The 26,485-nt window shown below is 28.9% G+C and overlaps 1 protein-coding gene and 1 long non-coding RNA gene across 6 annotated transcripts in view; one reads left to right on the plus strand and one right to left on the minus strand.

Annotated features, from left to right (window-relative positions):
• Nucleotides 1-26,485, plus strand: part of LOC107452633 (sodium/calcium exchanger 3) — a 257,682-nt gene that overhangs the window by 171,896 nt on the left and 59,301 nt on the right. The window lies entirely within an intron of this gene.
• LOC139427215 (uncharacterized) overlaps nucleotides 1-26,485 on the minus strand; it is a 73,223-nt gene that overhangs the window by 14,604 nt on the left and 32,134 nt on the right. The window contains exon 2 of the long non-coding RNA XR_011638351.2: nucleotides 1,786-1,895. This is a non-coding gene — a long non-coding RNA (uncharacterized LOC139427215). The remainder of the gene's footprint in view (nucleotides 1-1,785; nucleotides 1,896-26,485) is intronic.

Genomic DNA, 26,485 nt, shown 5'->3' on the forward strand with positions numbered 1-26,485 from the left:
CTTTAATCGCTCTATTTGAAAGGATGATATTTGCTTATAATATATTTCGTATGTGATAAATGTTTAAATGTAATGAAACGGTGAAAGAAGTGCCTTTTTCAGACTTGCGATATGTTTCTTAATATCTAGGGAATGAGAAGCGAATGGGGAATTTAGTGATATTATTTGGAAGTTGAAATATTTTTGGTACTTTTTTCTGTAGATGAGTAATGATGAATATTTATTGCCACAAAAAGTTTCAAGTTATTTAGCACATAGTATTAGATATAGTTAATATTTTATAACTTTAATCGCTCTATTTAAAAGAATAATATTGACTTATAATATATTTGACAAACCGCTATCGACTTTATTGACATTACAATTTTAAAGACAAGGCTATAAATTTGGAAATAAATTTTTTGAAAATATAAAGCAAGAATGAAATAAAGATATTAAGTTCGGCACTAAATTTATCTCAAGTAAATTAGTGTTTTAATATAGATTCAACTAGTTTGAGTATTGCTATATGGTATGTATTTTTGTGATATAGTTTAAAATTATTCGTTGAAAATATTACCTTAAAAATTTACTCTTAAAATGCAGATTGAAAATTAAAAATTTTATAATTTTTTTAAGGTTGATAGAAAAAACCTTGGTACTTTTAATATTTTTTTATTTCCCATATATTTTTTAACTTGTAAGCAACATTGTTCCCCTTTTATCATTGAAAAATTTTCTTTGCAACTGGGTGAAGACTCGAGTTCAGTTTTAAGATCTAGCTGAACTTCAGAAGATGTGCGGAAATCGTATCGATCTACCATCCCTGGGATTTGATTCCGGAACACCACATTGGGGGGCGAGCGCTCTATCCCCTGATCCTTTACGGCTTCATACATAGTCTATATTAATGCGTACTTTGCTTTCATGATTTCTTTTAATAAAATTCACTTTCATTATGATATTTTTCAGCTTTATACCCCACTTGGAATTTATAAATATTAATAAGGATGTTTTTCCTTGATTAGTAGTTCATGTTGTAGTATTATTAACTTCTTTAAGTTTCAGCTAGTTTAGTTTAAAAGTAATTAAAATATCTTAAATAATTCAGTTGTAAAGCAAATTTCTGGAAGTAAATCGATTCTATAATAATTGGAATGTATCTTAAAATTTTCAGTGTCTTATTTATTCTCTATTTTTATAACTAATTCTGCTGATTTATTTGAAATTAGCGCTTAAAAAAATTAAGTATTATCTTTAATTTATTTTTGATAACTCTCTCACGATTTGAATATCAAATTTGATAATTACGTATGTTTATGAGGAAGATAAAATGGGATAAACAAAAGCTGAAATTTCTGTTATATTTCCTTGCGTAAAAATAATATTTTTATTCAGCTCATAAGAATGATATGATAATTATATGTTAATTTGCGTTTTTAAGTTATATTCGGGATTATTTCTTTCATAGCTTATTTACTCCGAACTGCATATTCCTTCAAAAACAGCCTTTAACAAATTCTCATTCAAATCATATGCGATCCAATTAAGAGCTTTTTGAATTTATAAGAAAAGGTAAGGCATAAAAAATAAAAAAATTAATACAAATAAATTAAAAAAAGCAAAAGTACTTTAGAGATTCAAGTATAAAATTCAATTAACCCCGTTTGTTTACTTTTAACAATAAATCAAAAAGTATCATTCAACTTTTCTTTTCGTTCGTTAACAACTTTAACTGAATTAATAAAAAAACTTTATTTGTGCAAGAAAACTTGAATATGAATTACTTGTTAGAAGGGTACTTACTGCTTTGTTGTTTTTTAAGTAATTTTTTTCATTATCTCTATCGCATAAAACTGAATTCAATTATGAGTTTCGAGAGTGATATTTGGGGTTTCTTGGAACAACTTCTTTTCCTTTAATAAAAATAAAACTTTATCAACAACTCAATTATTTTTTGTGTAATATAATTTGCATCTAAATGTTTAATGAAATATCTTAACTCATCTAAAATACTTTCGCTAAGTTGATTTAATATGAAAACTCGAGTTTTGTTGACATTCATTAATAATAGCGAAGCATATGCAATTAAGAATGAATAATAAAATTTCTGTAGCTTATTTATGTTGCAATCCTATAATAAGAAGAAACAAGGAAAATTAATAAATACATAAATAAATAAAGAAGGAACAAATAAATAAACAGAATTGGTAATAGTAGAAATTTATTTTGTATATTACAGTTGTGTTTTTAATATTTTATAACCATCGTTGAACAGCCTACCCAATTTTTGGGTTTACCACTACTAATGTTCAACAACGTAACCTTGTTATTTTGAGTCCAATATAGAAGACAAGGGAACTCCTGGATACGTATTGGGAGAAATTCGCCTTCGTGAAGGACTTTTTAATGAAACTAATCCACATTTGTGTTGCATGAGGAGAAAAGCCACGAAAACCACCCACAGTTAATAAGAAAGCAAAGGAACTCTAACCCATGATCTGTCTACTACTGAGGATATTTTATGTCAGCACTGTGGTCGATGCGAGCTGGGTGCGGAATTATTAACGACCAACAATTGCTGGGATTCGAACCTTATCGGAAGGCGAGTGCTCTATCCCTGAGTCACCACAGCTCGCACAATGGGCTATTGGTGATGATCTGGGAAACATCCCTGAGGATGATCCGCAAATATACTCTCACAATTTTGAGAATCTGCAGAGGGAACAGCTCCCTCGCTTTGGAAGCCCGATTACCAGTGGTCGAAGTCGAGTATACGATAGAACAGTTTAACTAGGACAGATACCATGCACCCTGAGTCCCTACTTAGGCTGATCAAAGTGATCATCACCAGCTCAGTGACCATTGCCAGTGATGCTTGATTTCAGCAATCTACTGGGAACCGTGTCTTTAAGATCAGTCCACTGTCGTTTTAAAGAAATGAAATAAAAAAAGCATATCTCAATGCAGGTCCTATGTGGCTGTTAATGAATATCTTAATGTTTCAGTTGTTATGTTATGTTTTCCCTGAGTAGAATTGTTAATAAAAGGTTCTTTAATTGATCATGTGATATCTAATACATTTTAGCCAATACGAAACACTTATGCTGAACTGATTTGAAACGCAAATGCCATGGCGGTTTCCTCTATAAATTTAGGAAAATAAAAGTATTTATTAAGGCAGTTTCTTTTAACATGAAGTATTCGATAACCAAAATCTATTACTTTGGAGCAGATATGCAATGCTTTCAAATAACCGTTATTTTAAAAAAATGACTAAGAAATTTAGTTTATCTTATTATTTATTAATATTAATTAGCAAAAGCTTAAATTATCTGATAATAAAATTACCTAAATGATCATATATTTCTGATTCTGTCAATTTAATCCAAAAATCAATAATAATAAAAAACTTTGCACCAAGGGCAATAACTAAATTTTATTGTTCAAATTCTTATCATAATTCTAACCGAAATACTTTTTGGTTCTCCAAATACTAATTCACCAGTATAGGTGTATAAAAATCATACTAACTAACTTCACGTTCTTTAAATAATACCAATTTTATAGCATTTAACCGACAAATTATAATATAAAGCAAATATATTAAATACGAAGTATCACTGTATTAAATGCGTAGGAATTTCAGATTTAATTAAACAGTCGTAAACTGTTAGAAAATATCGAGATTTAAAACACGAAAACGCCTTATAATTTCTTTTTTATAACGAAACAAACCTTTACTTCGAAGATTAGCTACTTGAGAAATTAAAAGGGTATACATTCCTTCAAATTAATTGGTTGCAAGTCCCGAGAGAGTTCTATTTAGTATTTTACAACGACCCTATCATTACTGCTGCAAGTCAATTAATCAAAGTGAAACTAATTAGTTTAACATAGACTTATTATATTGTATTCAAGCTCTGAACTGTATTTACTTAATTTAGACTTTGTGCGTAGTTAATCATTTCAGAAGACTACAGTTTCAGTTTTACATTTTAAGCAATACTAGTTAAAGTTTTAGAAAAATCTACTCCAGCGACCAAAAACACGAAAATATCTTCTGTATTGAAAGTTATCTTCAGTATTCTGTCATCTTCTGCATTGAAAGTTATATTATTATTTTAAACACAATTATCTCCTCCCTTACTATTCTTATGCGACGATATTTTACGTTTTTTGCATGTTATATGTTTTACAGCTCTGTGATTGAAGTACTCTTATAGATTATTACTCTTAATTGTGATATTATATACTGGTTCCTCTGGAATTTACCAATTATTTGAAAAAAATAGAATGAAAACAGAGAAAGATGTTTTGCTTAAGAAACAAGTTAATTTATTCTCACAATAATCGTAAATCAAATAAAAAGCTTGTCAAAAGATGGCGCCACTGACTAGAAAAATATAAATAATATGTTCTGCTGCATTTTAGACCATTCCTTCAAAAAATTTGCTAAGGTGTCTGTTAACTTTGTTTTCAAACTTCATCTCGTTGTTGCAGCGAGTCGTGGTTAATTTCAACACCTGGCTTCTAAGTTAGTAGCGCTATCTGTTGATCAATTTCATTACTAATTTTAAAACATAGTGGAAAAAAGAATTTCCCTCTTTTTCTCAGTTCCTCATTTATCGCACATTTTCTTTTTTTTCAATTCATTGTTAAATCATCGATTACTTCTGAGACATATCAAAATTAACCTAACGTTGATTCCATCCAAAGACTATTTTCTTACATAATCAATAATTAACTATTTATTCACTTAAAATATAACAGCCTGTTATATTTTTCACGCTGTTTTCATAGTCAAAATTAAACTTTTGTAATTTAAACATCGCTGCCATATTTTAATTGTATATTGATTTTTTTTCTTCTTTTTTTGAAATTAATAAAATAAAATTTATTCTAATTTCATATTAAATATCAATTTCTATACAAATTGAAAAAACACGCTCTTATGTCATTTTCTTTTTTCCCCATTTTTAAGCGTTGCGTTTACCCCTAAAAGCCAATATTTTTACAAGCACTCTCAGAAACAAACTTTCACCTTAGACGATTCATAAATCTTTAACTTTATTTTTCTATGATTTTGACCATATAATCATTCAATTTTTGACGTAACTCGAAATCACAAATATTTGACAAAACTGATCTCTCATTCATGTCACATGTCAGCCGGGATTCGATCCTGGGTCACTTCATTTGGAGGCGAACGCTTTGCCCCAAGAGCACCAGCAGCTTTAGTGCTATGGTTATGAAGAAAAATTTTAAACTGTCTTTATGTTAAAAGTTTTACTTATTGAATTCGTATACACGTAAAAACGTTAAAAAACCAAGTTCGCCTACCTTTGTAAAAATGTCTGGCAATTTAGCTTACCGAAAAAAGCAGATATAATCAGATAGAGTTTCACTTTTAAAATGAAATCAAATAGTAGTTTTATTTACACGATGTTAAACACCATAAAATAATTGCTGTAAAGTAAGAGTAATTATAGAAAATCGTAAAATGATTTGAAAAAAGATAAAATGCTCTTAAGGTAAGCAAAACTGCATATCAGAAACTAGAATTTGAACTAGCAATTTTAATCCTTTTATGATTAGAGGAAAAAACAGAGAAAAACCTGTTTCGTGAAAAACAGCTTTAAACCGTCAAGTATACGGAGACAGTCTGTAAAAAATGGGGCTTTTTTGCCGTGCGGGGGTTGGGTTACGATTAAAAAAATCTGTATTTATCTTTAAACAGCTTCTTTCCGTAAAAAAAATTTCCCTGTAGAATTTACAGTTATTAACTGCAGTGTATCGCAACTGTTGCTTCTTTTCAACATTACATTAATAGAAAAACTAATATTCATGAAAAATTACGAAAACAATTTCTTAATAACTGACTATAATATTAGACTTGTGATGTTTTTGCTTCGAAATTACGGGCAGCAAAATTAAAAGTTTAAATAAAGTTATTGCCTTCATTACGATCAATTATCAAAGCAATGAATTGAGCCAATAATCGTAACCTTTTTATAGGTCTTGAAAATTTATTTTTATTAGTCTCGCCATTTTGCCGTCAGCTTCTAATGTCAAAATATTTAACTTAATCATTATTTAGAAATTGGATGCATTAAAATACTTTTTAAGTAATATAATATAATAAATATTTTCTATCTCCTTTAAATTAAGAGAATTAATTTTGAAATAAAGCTTGTATACAAAAATATTTTGTTTTTTTAATAACATTATTCATTAAACATCGCATTTTTATTTCATAACAATTCCTGATTATATATTTTTTGTGTTATATATATTGAAGAATCGTGAAGGGCAACTTAATTTATCTTTGTTATCTATAAATAAATGACATTGTACCTTTTGTCAAAAAGTTGTAAATCTTTTGATGTCTTTAAAAAGTAATTAGAGTTCCCCGTGTTCATCGCGCAATTAAGCTTTGCATAATTTTAGTTTTATGAAAAGCTAATTAGCAAATTCTTTACGATAAAGACTTAATAATTTTGTTTTTATATTTAAGTTTACGACTTTTTTAATGATGCGCGGCAATTTTGGCTTTTTGTGATGTAACAGTGTTTAACATCATGTTTAGTTATTGGATTAATTTTATATATTTTAAAAGCCTCTATAAAACAATCAACTGCGAAAAAATTTCACACTCAGTAATCAATGGTGGTTAAATTTAATATTTGATTAAATAATTTTTGTATGAGAAAGACAGGTTTTAAATAGCGAGAAAGAAGTATCGTCAAAAACGATCTAAATATGCTAAAATTTACCGTGTTTCCGGCTCTATGAAATCACCAAAAAGCTTGGTAAATTTTTACCGAAGTGCTTTGGTAATCATTATGGTAAAATTGGCAATTATAGTTTTATAATGTGTGATTAAATTTGGTAATTTTATCACGATACCTAATGGCATAGCAGAAAAACGATTTTTAGTAATTTTGAACTTTTAATACATTTGAACTGAGAAAAAAAGTATGATCAGAACTACCAGAATATGGTAAAATTTACCGTGTTCATGGCTTTATGGAAACATCGAAAAATCGGTAAATTTTACCGATGCACTTTTTTAATGATTTTGGTAACATTAACAATTAAATACAGTTTTATTACCATGCTGTTAAGTATTAAATGTGGTAAAATTTGATTATTTCATCACGATAACTCAGACTATGACATAAAAACGATTTATCAAGTTAAATTTACTTTTCAGTTTCGTATTTTTATCTAAATGTGTGGTAATAAGAATGATAATTTTAAAAATCAGTACTTCTAGTTCATCGTTCGCATATGATCGAAACAAGCACCAATAATTGGTTTAAGTAGGGTTTATTTTGATTTTGTTAAAAAGAATTATGGGAATTGTTTTATAAGAAATGTTATTACCATTCAGTACGGTTTTTTTACTAGAATTTTTTTTCTCCTTATGAGACTTTAAGTAAATCAAAATAATTGATCAGATATCGAACAGATATCGTAACTAACATTTTAATCATGGTCCCCGACAATATTAAGGATTTATAGACCCATAATTAACTCAATACAACCAACGTAAATTTTTGATTATGACCTGAAACTTAAACTTTATATTCGCCTGATGAGATCTATCTTTAATCCGACAACGCTATTTAACATAAAAGAAGAATTTGAACAGTTTAAACATGATGAGTAATTTGTTTGATTTAATATCTAAAAGATAGGCATTTTATTTACTTCGCATTACAACTGCACAATGGGCTAGGCAACGGTCTGTGAAACATCCCCGAGGATGATCCGAAGACATGCCATAGCAATTTTGATCCTCTGCAGAAGGAATGGCGTCTCCACTTTAGTAACCCGGCGACCTGCACGCGAAGTCAAGCAATTTATGGTAGAGTAGTTTAACGAGGACCGATACCGTGCACCCTTGGTCATTACGTAGGGTGATCAAAGTGGTCACCCACCCGCTTACTGACCTCAGACAGTGATGCTTGACTTCGGTGCTCTACTGGGAACCGTGTCTTTACGATCAGTCCACTGTAGGACTAATATCTAAAAGAAAAGTTAATAATATTTGAGACTACCTGAAATGAGTCTGATATTAATTGAAAATTATAACCGAAATCTTTAGAGGAACTTTTCTAATCGAATATTTCAAAAACATCTTTAGTCCATCTCCATATAACATGGCGGCTGCCGGAAACTAGTTTTCATACGGTTTTTAATGAGCGGCAGCATTAATCAATAATACCACATTACTAAGGATGCCAATTTTATCAACCTAAGCTGTTCTGTCCAATTTTCCCCTACACTGAAAAAAACTGGCTTAAACTACGAAAAAAAGAAGAGGCGCTTAGGGTTCCAGCACATTTTATCGCAAAAACTATTTTTACCAGAACATATTACGGAACGAAAAACCTGATGACCGTAATTTTTACAGTAATAATTACCGTAAAACCACTGAATCACTCTAACTAAACAAATATTACTGTAAAAAAGATGGTATATTATTTCACGTTCAAAATAGGCGAGAATGGCCTGGTTGGTAGGGCGTTAGGCCCATGTCCAAGTGGTCATGAATGACTCCCTGTGCACTAAATGGTGACTGGTGCACGTTAAATATGTCAGGTTACAATGTCCTCCATATTCCCATAACATATCATACCTCTGGGGGTACTGAATTAGAGTTTCATCATTCTCTGGTTCTGGTCAAAATTGTGATCTGTGGATTAATGAATGTTATGAATGAATGTTATTCACATAAACGGGCTGTGAAGTGTGTGGGGCTGAAGTCATATTCGTGGACATCGATGGTACCACTGAAAAATAAGAAACGCCTCCTCGTCCTTTAATTCTATTGGTTACACAAAACAGACTAGCTGGTATTGGCATGCTGTATTGGAAACAACAGGAATGACAACATTCAAAATGGATTTTAAGGATGATGCGTTTAAAATAGATTTCACGGATTTTTATCATAATTTGATCCGATGTTTTTGGTGCATGCATTTATATTAAACTTTGCATTAAACTTAAAAGCTCTTTTAAGACGAAATTAGTTTTTGTTATATAAAACATGCTATAAACATTCAGATAATTTTATTTCCATTTTGTTGAAATTTATGAAAACGTTCTCTTTAAAGAAAGTTTTCATTATTGTAAAACTGTATTATTTTTTTTATTTAATTTCACGCAAGAATAAGATTTATTCTTGCAAATAAACCTTTCGGTGCGATATTGTTCTCAAATTATGCACGTCTTAAGCCGAGAACACAATTCCCACTGAAATAAAGAAATAGAATTATTCGCCGCCAAAACATATGGTACCATAATTCAATCGTAAAAACAACAATTTCAGATACTTTACTTCGAGGTATGAAATAAGGAGACAGACCAAGTCACTTTGACGTCTAATTTACAGTTGTCATAAAAATGAATCCCCCCTCTTTTATTCTATAATTAGAGTTATATGCGGAAATATAACGCAAAACGATTTAGTTCAAATTTTTAGAATTATTTCTTTAAGCAACTGTTACTTAACAAAAATAATTATTAAAGTAGGCTACTTCAAATAGAACCTTTCTTAAAATAACATCCATAAATTACAGTTTAGTTCATAAATCTTAACTAATATATGCAAACGTAAAAGAAGGAAAGATTTAAATCTTAAATTGTAAACGCTTCATATTATTCGAAATGTTTAAAAATTTCCTTTACCCAATAAATGTAATTTGAAAATTCAACTTTACTTTCCTATTTTTATGAAATGCTGAATTTAATTTATTTGTATTTGCATTTGAAAAAAAGTAGCTAACTGCACTTTAGATATAAATGATATAAATCAGTGAATTTCGGTAATTAAATAGAATTTTTCTTAAGCTTAATTTTTTGCTTGAAGCATAGATTATATGCGACGTTGCTTTTTACAAATAGAAAATAAGAATAATTAGTTCATTTTTAGAAAAAGAATAAGTACTTATTCTTTAATATATTAACGAATTGAGTTCCTAAATATGAATTATTTTTAATAATGCATTTTTTAATAACGTACCGTCATTCGGGGCTACTTTGTGCAGGATTTCGCAGTTTTTGAACTTTGACATGTAAAAAAACTATGTTAATTCAAACTTTAGTAAAATTTATCGATATTATATTCATAACTGGACTCAGACGAGTGAATTTGATCAATATTGGCATTATTTGTATGTAATATTTACGAATAATAAGTCAAAACATACCTTGCACAAAGTAGCCCCCAAATGGGGCTACTTTGTGCAGCGATAGGAATTCAGTTTAATAATCATGTTTTTAGTAAAATATTGATATAAAATTGTTAAAAAAGTTAATTGTTGACATTTTTAAGGACAAAAACATCAAGATATGTAAAGATATTAGTTTGAAAATAATTTTCAACGTTAAAAAACCATTTTTTTTTGAAGAATTTTTTCTTAAAAAGAATGTTTATTTCAAAACATTTGAGTTCAAACAAAAGGAAACCATATACTTTTCTTAACATTGAAATGGATGATATTTCAAAAATAATAGTTATTACATATTCATTAACAATTATAATATTGATAAATTTGAACATAACATGCTTGAAGGAACACGACAGAACTTGCTCTTCAGTTTCTGTCAAAATCACCTGATGTCCTATAAAATATATTTTTATGTGTTAAATCATTTGATTAATTCTTTAGAAGAAAAATAATAGTTTACCAGCACGTTTCACGTGTTTCTTGCGAATTTTATTAGAAATAGTATTTCTGTGGATTTTGTACTTCCGATAGAAGCTTCTGCAACCGACATACCACCAGCAACTGCTTGCAAACATCGTTGCAACTTTTCTAAAGTGTAATCAAGGTAGTTTCTCGTTCGAGATATTTCTTTATAACGTCTGACAATTTTTCTGTCGAAAAAAAAACGAATGAAACTTTGCACAAAGTAGCTCCACAGTGCATTTTTTTTTTAATTTTCGGTTTATTTGTTATTAATTTTAAATTTTTTTTAACGCTAACATGATATAATTGTTTATTAATGTACATATAAAAAATTTTGCACTTACGACAATTGTTTTATCAACGTCTTTGCATTTCACAGCTAAAGTTTCCACGCACACTTTTCGACATCCGACGTCCTCGGAAAATTGTTGACATTGGATGAACGAAACACACTCTGAGATTGTTTTAAAATTCGAAAAAATGTTTGTAGTAATAGAAGAGACTTCTATCTTCAAATTCCACACATTTTTAACGTGAAATAAACATAATACTGAATAGCAGCACTTGAAAAATGCCGAATTCGAATTTGCACAAAGTAGCCCCTGCTGCACAAAGTAGCCCCGAATGACGGTATCAAATAAGCTGTTTTAAGTTTTTAAATAATGCAGAATTAAAATTTCCATTGCTATTTTTATTAAATATTTTTAATTCTCTACTTTATGTTTCGTAAACTAATGTACATTTAAAAGAAAATTGCAACATTGTTGATGCCATTTATTGCTAATATTTATCAAAAAAATTACTATCAGTAAACATGTATTCAAAAACAATGTTATTTACTATTTTTAATTATTTGTTAAATTATATATTAGATTAGAGCTATAACAATTTAATTCAAAATCTTTTCTCTAATAAGAATTAATGATTTTCTTCTAAATGTGAGGTAATAAGGACAATAATTTTAAATTCCAGAATTTTCGATAAACCATTACTGTATGAAAGGGAAAATTACCAAATGACTGGTTTAAATACTGTATAATTTGGTTTTATTATCCAGAATTACAGCATTTCTTAGCCAAAAATGTCAGCGGTAATTTTATCAGATTTTTTTCCGTGTGGTTAATTTTATAAGAAAACAATTTTTTAATAAAACTTTTTAAATAGTTATTTACAGAAAAAAAGTTGCTTTTCTAAAAATTCCTTATTTAATCATTATGTTAACTACCATTATTATTTTTCCTTGATTTTTTACCTGGTTATTTTTATTTGAAATGTCATTGTCATACAGATCAGTAATTTTACCTTATTTTAATCCGTGTAAAATCGTGTGTTTGAAAATTTAATGGTTAGAAATAATCATTTCAAACTCCTACTGCTAGTTATAAACATTTACGGGAATACAGGGTGATCAAAAAACAAGAACATGTTTGTATATCTCAGCTTATACACTCAGGATGAAAAGTCTTTAAAAAATCACGGATTTTTAATTGATCTTTTCAATATTTTCAAACTCATCCCCTCAAACCAGTCTACTTTAAAATATTAAAGCAAAATGCTGATCTTAGTTCTCCGGAAAAGTACCTCATTTTGAGATGCAGATATATTTTGGTTTAAAAAAGGGAAAATGTGGTACTAATTCATTAAAATGGAGATATCTGGAGAAATATTCGTAGTATTGGAAATATGAAAATGAACGCATTCGATATTTTTGAAAAAAGAGAAAAAGAAAAGATTTTAATGACATCAAATTCTGTGTAAATCATTGGGTAGATTTTTAGGATTGAAAATCACAATTTAAAAATCCATTCGATGTCTTTCACATGGAAAATCCAAATCTGCAAAAAAAATTGGGAGTTCTAATAAAAATTTTAAAGTTGTCAACCCCACTTCACTTGAAAGGGTAAAGACGAGGTCTACCTTGGAATAATTCGATTTTTATTTATTTATTTGATTTTTGATGTGAATAGTTCTTCTCGAAATATCTCAAATGATACAATTAGAACTCCATTTTCATTTTTTAAATGCAGCGGCATCTCAAAATCGAAAAACCAGTAGTTGAATCCTAGTTCTTTTTCGTGAAAATCCAAATCTGAAATTAAAAAATGATCGTTAATATCTAAGATTTTGATGATTGAGGGGTCTAGTTTTGCATCGTTGTATATATATTTAGAAAAAAAATTACTCACACGCATTTATAGATTTTTGATCAGGTTCGTATTTTTCTAAATATTTTACCTAGCATACTTTTTGGACATCCTGTTGTTCCAATACGATGCTTTTTTCAATTAGTTCATAATTTAAAAATATGTATTAATAAAAAAGTAACTCAAATAGTTTCTTATCAATCTAAAAGCCATAACCTTTACTTTTAGAAATGTGCTTTAAAAATATTTTTTATTAGTATCCTTATTATGATCAGAATCTACAGAATTAGATGCCGAGTCATACAATTAAAAGAGACAGGATGAAGAAAAAAACTGAAACAAAAACCTATCCCAATTTAGCTGTTTATAAATGGTAGCGTGTAATGACCAAAACTATTTTTACAAGAAGTATTTAAAGGAAAAGAGCTTTTATCTTAAATGAACATAATATCCTCTTCAAAGTCAAGAGCCTGTTTTAAAACTCTATACGTACGTTATCTCTACGTACGTCAAAGGATTTATTCTTTAGCGAAATATCATTCTTTATTTCCAAACAAATAGTTCAAGGTAAATTATCTTTGTGTAATATAGTAAAATTAGCGTAAGTTAGACATGATAAATAATTTCCATAATTAACATAATATTTATTATGATACGTATGTTTGCGAGTTACTAAGAGTATATCAAAAGTACAATTTTATTTATATGCATCTAAATGTTTCCGTAAATTAAATATTTCACCTGATTTTTTAAATAATTTCTGGTTATAATTAATTATAGCTAAACTGTAATATGTAAATTATAATTATTACTATTAATTACATGTAAACTATAATTAATCATAATTTAAAAATAATGTTAAATGAAAATATTAAACACATAATTAATGATGACTTAAATCTGATAATTAATAAATATGTAAAACTGATATAATTAATCATATTGTTAACCATAATGTAAGGTTTAATTAAGCATTTATACAAATACTTTATCCTCTCTAATTCGAGTATGGGGATTACAAATCTGAAATTGGTTTTGTTCCAAAAGTTAAATTTTTTTTAAAAATGATATTTTTAGTCTATTTTTTGTCGAAATGTACAAGTTTAATAATGTTATATATCAGAGGGTCACCCACATATTGCGACAAACTTCTAGGAAAGTTAAGGCGCATCATCCTGATTACACTGCCCGTACCAGTAAATGTCACCGTACGCGGCTGGAGCCGCCTTCTTATTATAATTTGCTCAGAAGCACGTGAAGAAGCAGTTCATAATAAGGTGCCCGTAGTGGCGTTTGGTGACATTCAAGGCCATGTAGTTTTCTGCAACTATAGTCCTGATCATGTGACCTTACTCCCCAAGAAATTTGCCGCAACATTTTTGCTTGTGCCATACATTACGTTTTTAAACTTGTACGTTTCAACAAAAAATAGACTAAAAATTTAATTAAAAAAACTGCATCTTGGATAGAAAAGCTGAATGCAAATTTGAAATTAGTAATGTGACAAAATTTAAGATCAGTTCAAAAAATTCCATGCAACATTTCTTTTACCTGTGCAATTAATCATGATGCTGCACTGATTAAAAACATTTTCGTAATTCAATTGCTATTACTTTTAAGCTATAATAAGCAGTGTTTGTTCCAAAAATAAGGCTTATTTTAGCAGTCAATTTGTTTAAAAAAATTACAACAAATCATGTATCAAATCGAAGGTGAACTAATTTGTTTCTCACATAAATATTCAATATGTAGCCACCATCTATATGGCACACTTACAACAGGAAATTAAATTTTATGTTAAATTTAAAACATATATAATAAACTAGCAGAAGTTAAAAAAACTTTATTAAAAACTTACTTTATTTTTATTGAATGACTTTTTTTTTTTATTAAGAAGAGTAACTTAAATATTTTTCTACTCTTTCAAACCCTTTATTACTGCTTTTTTATATTTAATGTTCAAATATCTTTTATTTAAGAGTAACTTTATTTATAATAAACATATTCTCAGTAACTTATTAAACACTAGAAAAAGAATGCTGATTTGTTTCTTCTCTGAAATATTGAACAGTACTGCCGTAAAACTTTCACTGGAGTCAAAGGTAAATCAGCACATTCTTTCAGCCAAAGCAAAGAAAGTTGTCTAATTAATTTTAAGCACTTATGTGCTTCGAAGAAGGAAAAGAAACTTTGTTAGAGTTTCCCAAAGACGTTCCTAAACTAATTACAGTATCAGAAAAATTCTAAGTTAAATATTAATTTTAAAGGGGTTTTTCTTTTGCTTACGGCATCCAAATTCAATTTGATATATGTTGGGACTGTGTCTGCTAAATTATTAAAAATATTTGAAAGTGAATTTTTATTAAAGTCATTAATATCTATCTTGATTTCTGAAATTCTATTTAGTAACAGCAAAAAAAGGGTTTTTTTTCTATTGCTCTAAACATTTGAACTAATTCTTCTGATACTCAAATACTCTTTCTTTTATTTAACGAAATGCCTGCGATTCAATTAATTTAAAAATATAGGACAATGCGATAAAAATATTTATATTAGATTTTTGAAGCAAAAATACAAAAAACAGATTAAAAATATAAAAAGTTAATTGCAAGGTTACTAAAATTATGATTAATTCATTTTTTCCTAAAATAGACTTCCCAATTTTTTATAACCGTCATTGAACAGACTGCTCAATTTTGAGTTTACAACTACCAATGTTCAACTTCGTAGCCATGTAATTTTGAACCCAATCCAGAAGACAAGGGAACTCCTGAATCAAGCAAGGGAGAAATTGCCCTCTTGGAGGACTTTTTAATTGAACTAATCCGCATTTGCGTTACATGAAGAGGAAAACTACGAATACCTCCCACAGTTAGCCTTACGGCAAGGGAACTCTAACCCCTGATCCGTTTACCATTGAGGATATTTTACGTCAGCACTTTGGTCGATGCCATCCAGGTGTGAAAATTCGTATCGACAGCCATTCCTGGGATTCGAACTCATGCACCTCATTTGGAGGCGAGCTCTTCATACTTGCACATTTGTAAAAAAGTTTGTAAGAAATTTGCTAGAATATTATTACAAAATAATTAAAATTTATAAATACAATATTTGTATTTGTTTATTTAATCCTTCATTGTTTTTGCATACAATTTCTATCGATGCTAACAAAATGTATGCTAAATAATTTTTTCTTGGTTTATTTCATTTTACCCAAAAATATTTTTACTACAGCGATCAATACATATAATTCAGAAATAAAAATTGAAAACTAATAATTATGATTCGAAGTTTTTAAGTGCTTGTGAAATTAAAAAAATTTTTGTTCAGTTTAATGTTTTAATACTCCGTTTTTCTTATCATTGAAAAAAAAAAATCTTCCAAAAGCATGGTGGAAATTGACAGCAATTTATTATTTAGATACGTACAGTATTGGATGAGCTTTAGATTTAAGTAATTTTATTAGTTTTTTTTCTTAAATTAGACTAGCCGGTAGCGAAACTTATCGAACTATTATTATTATTTTTAGGTTCAGAAGTTTGTTAAATTTAATTAATGATGCTTGTCATGTCGAGAAGTTATTGTGATTCATAAATTATCAGTCACGCAACAAACGATGCTTTCGTTTTTTTCATTAACGCAATTAATAACTTAAAATTTATGAAATCGTAAAAATTTATTGATCACGGAATGACATTATTGAAAGTAATAGAAAAAAATTAGTTTTGAGTAAGCGGAAGAATCTTAGTAAGGTAAAGAAAAAATATCGATCCAGGATTTGAGTATTATGCAGTTATAGTCATTACATATTTTGAAGCTTTTTCGTATAATTCATAAAATTATATTTGTCCCTTTACTTCTTTTCGAAACTAATTGTTAACTTCTTTTTCTATATAGACGCAATGAGAGGAATTCAACTGTAATTATTAACACTGGAAATCAAGTAAAAAATCAAGTTTATTAGATGTTTATCATAAATGAGTAACGTCCTTTAAGTTTCATCTTTCTCCAAATTATTTCCAACTTGAAAATTCCTTTTATTACTAGCTTGGCTTGATTCCTCCAATAAATCGCCAAATAATGAATCTCTCTTTGGCGAATGCTCTGCTATGCTCCTTTATATTAGGGGGATCGGAAAGTAATCTCGTTTTGGTGCATTTGATATTTGTTACTAAGATTTTATTTTTTTAATCAATAATTTATTGACCCCCGTTAGAAAAACTTTCAATGTCGGATTGAAAATGAATCAAAATGGATCGAGAAAAATGAATCGGTTTTTAAGACTAACGAATATTTAATGCAACGAAACGACATTACTCTCCGGTCCCCCCCCCCAATTAATCCGAATCTTAAATGCATAAACATTCTACGTTCACTCCTTGACTTTATTTAAATATTTAAAGGAATAAACTCAATATCAATACAGTCTATTATATAAAAATGAATAAATAAAGCAACGTTTTTTTCTTAAATTTAACTGGCTTTTTTTACTCAGTTAAAAACAGCAATTTTCATTCAACACTTTAAGTAGCACGTTTGCTAAATGAAACTTTCCAAATCACTCAGAAATATTTTCCATTTCAACACATGCAATTAAAATGACATAACTACTACTTTTCTTAAAGGAATGGTACATTTAATTACAAAAGTAATTATCTAGTATGCGATACAGAAATCTTTGTTGACAAGCATTAAATTAATTACGTCTATTATTCCTCACAACAAATGGCTAAAGGGTTGTAATGTTTATCAATCTTGTTGACGATGCATTTAACAGTAAGAAAACATATAAGAGTCTTCGGAACTTTCAGAACTGAAATTACTTTCGTATTTCACACAACACACACATATTTCTTTTCAGTCCGAATTATAGTATATGGCTTCTATCATAGCTTTCCATCTCACTCTATTTGTGGCCATATATTTTGCCTCTCTCTATGTCTTTCCTATTATTTTCAATTCGTTCCCTATCGTCCTGCGTCAAGTATTTTTAGGTCTTCCTATTTTTCCATTGTCCTGAGGGTTCCAATCAAAAACTTGTTTTGCCCTATTTTTTTTTTTAGGTTTACGTAGAACATGAACAATCCATTGCCACCTACGTTTTTTTTAATTTCCAGATCAATTGGTTTCTTTTTTGCTTTTCTAAGGATTTCTGCAATACAAATTTCATGGAACCACATGAAACGCAAGATTCTTCTTAAACAGTTGTCAATAAATACTTGAAGATTTTTCATGTTATTTTTACTGCAATGCCATGTCTCACATCCATATAGTAGAACAGATTTAACATTAGTATTCCAAATTCTAATTTTTGTTGAATTTGTTATGTTTTTCTTTTCTCCAGAATTTATTGAGAATAGCATAACTGTATCAGGCTTTGTTTTAACTGTTAAGAGCAACTTCATCAGTTCATCCTTTGTTGCTAATTTTACTTTCAAGATGCGTAAAACGCCGGCCAAGTGGCCTAGTGGTCACGGTGCCTAACTGTGAAGCCAATATTTGTGGGTTCGAATCCCGGTCAGGGCATGGATGTTTCTCTCTGTGTGTTGCTCTCTATTGTGCGATGCGTGACTGTGGCCCACCCTATAAACGGGTATCTGCGGCAGTGTGTCGTGGGTAATGTTGATCGCCTCTGTGACTTAGGTTCACAGGTGCCCACTGGGTAACGTTAAATGAGCAACACTTCCGGCATCTTCCGAGGAGAAAAACAAAAGTTCAGTGCCTGCCGTAAAAAAAATTTATAAATAACTAAAAGATGAGGAAAACTGTTTACCTTCTCTAGTTTAGTATTTTCTAAGAATATGTCACTTAATTGCTTTGGATTAATTTTCAAAATTTTACTTTCATTTGGTTGATAATAAGCCCCATTTTCTTGCCTCTACGTTTAAAATGTTTCTGTTTGTTTGCATGTCTTGAAAGGTGTTGGTCAATAAACATATGTCGTCTGATATTCAGCAAGGTTCCATCTTATACCCCTTTTATTCTCTAGTATTCTCTTCTTAATCCTAGCGATAGCAATTAAAAAGACTGTTGGAGAAAGTATACACTCCTGTTTAACACCGGAATCAGCCACTTTCATATTTTAGGAATAAAATATTAGCTTAGGAAATGGAATTTGTTTAGATAACAAATTAAGAGCAGAAATTATTCACAAAATTTCCACTAAAGTTTGTTTAGAAAACAGCTTAAAGGTATTAATTTTAGTCATTTTGCTTCGATATTTACATTTTCTAAACTCAAACGGTAGGTTTTAAGAAAATGTATTTTAACATTTAGAAGACACATGAATTTGTTTCGACGAGGAGAAAATAATAGTACTTTATCTGTGAAAAGTTGAGATATTTTTATATTTTTATATTTTTGTTTAAATTTTGGCCCTTGTAATGAATATTTTATAATATGCATTATAATATTTCAAAGCTGGGCTGTATAGAAGCTCTTCACAAAAATTTTAAAAAAATGTTTAGAGGAGAGTATTGGTACAATTAGTTCTGTTTTTTAGCGGACAAACTATGAATTACTTTACTAGTCAAGAAGGGCACTTTGTTGTTGGCACCTTGTGCCATATTGGCACTTTGTTGTTGATTATTTCATCGCGTTGTATAAGTATTGTTGTTGTCGTAAGCCGTTTAAGTATGGGTGGGATTGTCCTTGTTTTTCAGTGGCGCCATCTATGGCCAAGAATTCGACTTTTGACACATTTGTTTAGATGGCGGACCCATTCATATACCTATTCATTTATCCACAGACCGTAATTGTGATCTGAACCAGAGAACGCTCAATCTCCAATGCAGTATTCCCAGAGGTATGGGAACATGGAAGACTTTTATGACCTGACAGACTTAACGTGTAACAGTCACCATTTAGTACATGGGGTGTCTTCGGCCGGCTGAATTCGAACTCTCCTTCCCACGAACGTTAGTCCAGTGACCTGCCAACCAGGTTATCCAGGTCCCAATTCACTGTATTTGTTTACATAAGTTTGTTTTGCTATGTCAATTCTCTAATGTTCTCTTGTTTTTAAACTATCTTTATATATTGGTCATTACAGTTATAAAAATTATTCCTAGTTCAGTTATTTATGCGTTTACTAAAGATTTATACTCTAACAAACAATAAGGATTCAATCCGATAAGCACTATTCTGCTTTTTTTCAATAACCTCCACCCGTGGGGTAAATCCGGGTACTACTACCTGATTGTGTGTATAGAAAAGTTACTAAATAAATGGTTTACATACCGTATAATTTGTTTTTATTAACCAGAATTATGCTTATTAGAAATGTTATTATTATGCAGTACGGAAATTTTACCCGATATTTTTTTCTCCATGAATGGATAAGATTCCAATTACGCACTTATGTATCATGCAATTATCTTAGCATTAACGTGTTCCATTTGTTTAATGAAGATATTAGTTACTGAATTTGTTCGAAAAATCACAATATTTTTAAATTACACTGGATCGAACCAGGGACCTGTGGCACGACAGCGCGAAGCGCTACCGCTCAGCCACCGGGCGTCTTTTACTTATTTAACTTACTTATTAACTTACTTATTTAACTTTACTTATTTAACCGTTCTAGAAATAAATTTTAATCGTAAGCTAGGGACATATTAAAACTCATACTATTTTCTTTAATTGTTTACACTTTTTCAAAAAAAAAAATAGAACGCAATTGCAATGTTGTAAGTAATTTCTTTTTTAATAAAATGTTTTGTTCTGATTGTTCTGACACTTTTGAATTAAAAGGAAAGGAGTATTTAATATCATTTCATTTACATGCATTTAAAGCCACGCAATTAAAAAATATAATGATGTATTTAATTTCAGGGTACTTCTGATATTGGCTGTAAAATAGATCTGTTGTGTTTCGTATTTTGTACCAGCGAAACTATAATATCATGGAAAAACTTAATTTTTAGCATAGTAAAAACAGAATCAAACTTATTTAAATGCTTTAATTAAAAGAACACTGGCAATTTTTGGTGAAAAGGTAATGAGCACAAACTTTCTGTTATTCTGCGTCCAAAAAGGTAAACACGACTATCATTGATAGATTGAGCTCAGTTTGCAAAGCAGATTTAGAAGAGCAGTGCCTGCGCTGCAATGTTCCCAGCCAATTTATTACAAGTTTAAGTGCCCTAATGCTTACCACGTCTTTTAATTAGAATTTTAAAACTAACAAATCTTTTAAAGCAATCGATTTTCAGCATCTTGTGACGATTGTAGCGTCATCTATTGTTCAATTTGTAAACAACTCAAAACAAATTACAATACTTTACGTTTACTCAGAATAATTATTAGATAATTGTAACGAGTGTTTCATTCCTACGAGCACAAAGTGCAACTTAAATTAAAGTCTTCCTTAACCGTTTGCTTACGGCTGGTAAAACATGTGGACCACATGAGAAGGTACAACATGGAACATCGCAAGCAAATAGTTGACTTCACTAAAAATTTATTGGGAACAAAAAGCAACAAGAAAAGGAAAATTAGAAATCTAACTTAATATCCAAGATGGCGCAGGAAGTGGTCTCTTAACACTTTGACACAGAATTTTATTAAACATATTTTCAAACTTTTTCCATTATTTTGTATTAATTCAGGTTAAAATAAAAGAAAAATATTGTATTTAGAATTTTAATAATTGACTGTTATGAAATCAAGCAAGAAATACCAGTATCTCTTAACGGTAAAATCTTCCAAATACGGCTCACTTCCATTTTTTCTAATTTGTACTTATTGTATATTGATTTTATATTTAATACAATTATAATTCTCATAATATAACAGATTTTTCAGTAACTATTAAACAGTTTTTTTTTATAATTGAAAAACACCAAAATATATTTTCACTTGTAATTGGTGCAACAGACAAAAAATATATAAAAGGGACACTGTTGTCGCCTTTGCACCAAAGGGCTTCCCCTCAATCCCAGCTTTTTTCTTTTGCAAATTATTGCAATGGACGAGAGTTACACATGCATTTTCTTAGATGCCTTACTCTCAGAATATTATCGACTAATCGACGTTGAATTATTAGTGACACAGACATTTATTAGAGTTACCATCAACGATCATTTTATAAAAATGCAGTTAAGATAAATCTGAGATCATTGAATTAATTTTTTATACCTATTTGAATAATTATTGTTTAAATTTATAATAAAAACGAATTTATCGAATTTAATAATTTATTCTGCTAGTATAAATGCAATATAGATTCATTATTTGCCTAAATTAAATATTCAAGAAAAATATGAAATACATTTCAAAACATTCATTCTGTTACAATTACAGAAGTCACGATATCTTGGCAAATATGAATTTTTATTAAACTCTATTTTCCAACCTTTCTAAGAATATCATAGGAATAAATTAAATTAAAATAGCAAGCATCATGGAAGAAAGCATACTTTTTTTAATGTTCGTTGAAAGTAAATATTAAAATAGACAATTAACAATCGTTATCAAACATTCAATTCATAAAATACAATTTAAATATTTAAACTGGTTAGAAATATAATCATTCATTTTTATCAATAGGTTTCAACATTATTAAATTTAATGTATTTCGAGGAACAAATCACTAACATAATCTATGCTTTCTAAAATTACTTTTTTATATTTTTCATTAAATTAATAATAGTCTAATTAAATTAAATTAATAATACAACTTCAATTTAAAAATATGGATGCTATTTACGAAAGAAAAAGGTCTAATTTTGATTTCTTTTTCATTTTGATATTTAAAATAGTACCCTTAAGGGGACACAACTTGAAAAAAAAACATGTTTGCTTTATTTAAAAGATTACTCGTTTATTAAGGAAGTTGTCCGAGGGAACGTTTACAAAATATTTTTATTTGGGGACATTTGAGGGGTATAAAGGAAAACGTAAGAAAAAAAACAAAGGGGCAGTTCATAAATTATGCCTCACTCTATTTATTTTTAATATCAATCCCTCCTTCCACATGCCACAACCTGTTACACTTCACAATACCTCTGTCCCGTTTTCACAAGTCACGCTATGTAACATAAATATATAGCAGCAAAGCACTATGTTTTTGATCATATATCATATTTCGTTTTGAAAACTTTATGTTTTAAAGACATTTGTAAGCATAAAAATTAAAAAAAATTCGGCTTTTATTTTGACAAAAGAGTACAAAAATAATTACCATAAAAATATGAAATCTGCAGAATTTAAATACTTTTATTTTTACCAAAATGAAAATTCATTTAAAAAACTATGAAAACCAAACTATACGGTTTGTTAAAGATTCACAAATAATATTGTTTTAAACCGTAAAAACGAAATTTAAGTAGACATTGGAGCTAGTCTTTTCATTATTTAATGGGCATCAGTGCATTTTCAGGTTTTGGTTGAGTTGTGTTTCGTCAAACGAATCGAGAAATGTGGTTTAATTAGTTTATCTGTTTGTTTCACCCATCGTAAGAGACGGAGAATAAAGGACTTTTTGTGTTAAGCAGCTCTTAATGGTGGTATCTATGAGTAAAAGAGAGAATCGTATTCGAATAATAGTCCAGGGTCACAAATTAGTGAGTGCAGGACACTGGAAACTCATCATGTGATGAAGAGAATGGGAGAAGATATTATGTTGTCAACGCTTGGACTCAAACCTCCATCTGTGGGCAATGGGATTGACGGATTAGCCCTCTCAGCTATAATATGGACCAAGCTGAAAGGAACTAAGTGGTTTCATTAGGTAGACCTAGTTGAAGCGATAAATTTCTGGTTGATTTACTGTATTAGAGGAAAGCAGTTAATAGGCCGTTTTTCTCACAGTTAACAGTTTGAATACCATCTAATTTTTGGTTATTTGACTGTTTGTTTGAATATGGTAAAATAAAAATTAAATAAATTGTTATTAAATTATTTTTCCATGAAATTTCTGACAATGCAGTGGATGATGCAAACTGGGAGTAGTATACAAGTCGACCGTTCATCGCTGGTTCTTATCGGTCCGCCCCCCCCCATAGGACGTAATTACTCTATACTCTGAACCATCCTGGAGTTCGAGTTTTATAGTTATTATCTGAGTTCTACCGCAACCAGATTTGTTTTATTTCAGATCTCATGATTTGTTAAATGCTATATAAAAATTACACTCGACGATTTAAAATGAGCATCATCTAAATTATTCATGTAAAAAACTTATTCATATAAATTATTCATCGAAACTTATTTATCAAAATATATTTTTAAACGAAAATGGAAGTTTTGTAAAACATTGAAGAGAACAATTAAAAAGATGCATTTAAACCTCTTTGAAAGTTTTTGTATTAGATGAGTATCTTATAACAACGCAATAAACCAGATTCAAAGTGCCTTTAAAAACCAAAAACCATTTTTAAAGCAATTTATAAGTAATACTAAAAAGTGAAAGTCAGTAAAAATGTATACTTAAAAGTAATTAGTCTTAATGGCCGTGGTATTATGAGTTAATTTTGTTTACTATCTAGAATAAAAATTTAGCAACTTTCACGTATTTTTAAATTACTAGACCCTTCTTATGTAGATTTTTCATAGTGGATACATAATATATAAATTAATTATAAAAGCCTTGCAGAATTTTGGAAAACATTGTTTTATACTTCATAAACTCGAGCATGCTCGCTCAAATTAATTTAATTTTAAAACTTTGTTTTAAAATTCCTTAAGTTGCTAAAAACAAATTGCAGTTTAGAAGCAGGATAATAAAGAAGTGAAGTTATATAATACTTCTAGATTTTAGCAATTTAAAAATATGTTTTTTATTGGGATTATACTTATCTTTATCTCTCAAAAATACTCAATTCAGTTCTTAAACATCCAATATGATTAATTATTGTTCAATAGAACTATATTTTTAAAAAATGCTTCGACCTAATTCTATAATTAGCTATATTTTAAATCAAGTGATAGATTGCATATTGAGTTTTCAAAATTAATCAGTTTTAAGAACTTCCTAAAACTATTGAAATTTTAATGCAAATAATGTATTATTTTATTTCTTTTTGATGTCTTTTTTTCAAAACGCAAACTCGTTTTAATTTTTAACACTTTTTTTTTCTTAAACTGCCTTATGAAGTCAAGTAAAATTTAGAAAACAATTCCTGTTTAAACCAATATAACAGTGACATAAGATTTTATTAATGATACAAAATATTGTTTTAATTCTTACCATGCTTAATATGAAATTTTAGATAATTTAAGGAAATTTAAGACAAAAAAATATTTATTCCAAGTCGTAAATTGATATTTAAACAAAGAAAAATAAAAAAATAACAAGACGCAGTCAAAATCTAATAAGTCACTCTTAAGAAAGGCATAAAATCATAAAACCCGTTTGATTGCTGGAGGAAGCAAAGGAGAAGTTGATGTGCCATCATTAGAAACATACAAAAGCTTCTCTAGGCATTTAAACAATAACGAATGAATCTATACAATGTCCATGTGATTTTGATTGCGTTTTTGCCTCCTTCTCGTTTTAATATTTATTTGAAGTCGTTTTTTCTTATTTAATTTTTGACAAGGATTCTAAAAACCCATGCATTAAGGGTGGTGGTTACGGAACATCCTGCATTTAAAAAATCGGGTCAGTTTTTTACTTTTTACTTAAGTTTGTAAGCAGCCAAGTTTAAAATACCTTTTTCATTTTTTTGTCCAAAATTTAGATCTACATTTAAGAATAAATAATTTACTTTAAAATAAATTTCAATTAAAGAATACAAATTCAAAGATTTTTCTAAGCATTATATCTTTGTATAAGTCACTCTCGTATGACAACAGTTCAAGCATGACCTAGTTTAAAGTATCTTACAACATTTACACAGGCAATAATTGCTTTTTAAAATTATTTAAAAATATGAATAACAATACATTTAAATTGACTAATTCAACTTCAAAATGTTTGTAATTGTGCATTAGTCACTTCATAAGAGAGCAGTTTTGCTATGACCTAATTTATTGTAAATAATTGATATTGTAAATAATTACTGTTTGCAAGATTTAAATTATAAATAATGATAATAATATATAATGTTAATAGTAAATAATAAATTTAAATTAAATTATAATTATATACTCATTGTCTCCGTGTACGCGGCCCTTAATGTAAGCAACAGTTCGAGTACGATCCAGTTTTATGCCCCTTGTAGCATTTTTACTGTCTATAATTATTTTTTTAAGTAATTTAAATTATAAGTAATAACCATAATGAATAATAAATTCAAGTTAAAAGCTACATCTTCAACATATGGTACCTCTGAGTCACGAATGACCTAGCTTTATTTTTCCTTACAATATTTATACAGTCAATAATTGCTTTTATACTATAATTAAGCATTCATTAATCTTTATTAATTAATTAAAACTTTATAAATCAAGTTAGAACAAGATTTTTCGTTTTTCTCAAGATATGCTTGGAGCTCTTAAAAACAATAACAAAATGGCCTCAGGGTTAGAAAATGTTGATCATTTGGCTATTGTTCCTAAATCATAATTGATTGATGAATATAAAACTAATCATCAAATGATGATATACAATCTTTTAATACGCCAGACATGTTTGTACAAGACAATATATGGTGATTCAGTAATTTGTAAACAGTACATCAAGCTTAATTAATTTGACATTTATTATTTTGAGTA

Source organism: Parasteatoda tepidariorum, chromosome 12 (assembly GCF_982258835.1).
Source record: "Parasteatoda tepidariorum strain Cologne lab strain chromosome 12, Ptep-v5.0, whole genome shotgun sequence".
Taxonomy (NCBI): domain Eukaryota; kingdom Metazoa; phylum Arthropoda; class Arachnida; order Araneae; family Theridiidae; genus Parasteatoda; species Parasteatoda tepidariorum.